At 18.7% G+C, this 1,770-nt stretch overlaps 1 non-coding gene across 1 annotated transcript; it reads left to right on the top strand.

The window, feature by feature from the left end:
* Positions 1–1,669: 1,669 nt before the first annotated feature.
* Positions 1,670–1,743, top strand: EHI_101830. The gene has a single exon. It is a non-coding gene; the product is annotated as a tRNA-Ala (tRNA).
* The last annotated feature ends 27 nt before the right edge of the window (positions 1,744–1,770 follow it).

The following is a 1,770-nucleotide window of genomic DNA, read 5'->3' as shown; positions in this document are numbered from 1 at the left end:
CTTTTATACTTTGATTTTATTATTATACCATTGATTATCATTTCTCGTTTTATTTATCATTTATTCTTCTTATTCTTTTGTTTTTATATTCTATATCATATATTCATATCATTTTCATTTATATTTTATCACTTATTATATGTTATAATAACATAACACATATGATTTATTATATAATAAACATCATGATGAAATTATACATATAAATAATAAACATAAAAAATAATACAATATTTTTTTCAATAAAACAATATTAATTATTTTACATCATTAAATTAGACACTTTTATTGAATATTTCTAATTTTTACAATAAAAATACACTTTTTATTTTTCTTTCTTTTCTTCTTTTATCATCTCTTTTGTTTTATTACACTTTATCTTCTTTATTTTTATATTCTCTCCTTTCTACTTTTATTCTTTCTTCATCTTCATCTACTTTTTACTTTCATTTTATTCTTTTATATCATTCATTCTCTTCTTTTTCAATTATTTGCTTTTTTTCGTTGCCTATTCAATCATATGTGTTATGTTATTATAACATATAATAAGTGATAAAATATAAATGAAAATGATATGAATATATGATATAGAATATAAAAACAAAAGAATAATAAGAATAAATGATAAATAAAACGAGAAATGATAATCAATGATATAATAATAAAATCAAAGTATAAAAGATAAAATTAATATTAATATAAATCAAAAGAGAATAAATATAAAATGAAAATAGATATAAATGATAATAATATAAAAGATGAATAAACAAATAAACAAATATATCTAAATAGAAAAGAATAACAATAAGAAAATCTAAATAATATAAACATAAAAATAATAAAATAAGAAGAATATAATAATATAATAATATATAGATAATAAGAAGAATACAATGATATAAATAATATAAACAGAGAAATAAATATATAAAAATACGATAGATAAATAACATATAAATAAAAGAAAAAAATAATAAAAATAAATATGAATAATCAAATAATCTATTTCATTAATATTTCATACAAAATGACTACAAGTGATCATAAAATATAAACATAAATATTTATATATTCTGTATTTATCATATTTTTTATTTTTTTATTTTTTTTAGAAGCAAAATATAATAAAGTGGAATATTCTATGGATACAAATTTTTTTGCATCTTTTTTCTTTTTTGTAAATTATTTAGATGCATTTTTTCTTTGCTAATTTTCGTACCCGTCGTCAATTAAAATATTTTTCAAAAATATATAACAAGAAAAGTTTGTGAATCAAATAAAGACATAAAAAAGGCGAATAAAAGTAGGATAAAAGAAATGAAAATAAATTAATATAAATAAGAGTGAAAAAATTGAAAAAAGAAAAGAGAATAGAATAAATAGAAGGCAAAGAAAAGAATATAACAAATATTTAGCATACGCAAATAATAAAAGTAAAAAATAGATAAAATTGAAGGATAATAACAAACTATTATATATATTAGTATTTCTTTGTGTATTTATATGTGCTTTTCTCTAGATATTACTATATGACTATATATTAGTCTACCACTTTATAACTTACTTTTATATTATGTATTATACCACACTATATTAGTCTACCACTTTATAACTTACTTTTATATTATGTTTTATACTCTCTCCCCACTATACTATATATTCACGTGTTGGGGATGTAGCTCAGATGGTAGAGCATTCGCTTAGCATGCGAGGGGCACGGGGGATCGATACCCCGCATCTCCATTTTTATACTCATTCTTTATGTACTAT

This window comes from Entamoeba histolytica, genomic scaffold, assembly GCF_000208925.1.
Source record: "Entamoeba histolytica HM-1:IMSS scf_1104750517835 genomic scaffold, whole genome shotgun sequence".
Lineage (NCBI taxonomy): Eukaryota > Evosea > Mastigamoebida > Endamoebidae > Entamoeba > Entamoeba histolytica.
The sequence above is the reverse complement of the archived record's forward strand: the minus strand, read 5'-3'. Positions and strand labels throughout refer to the sequence as shown.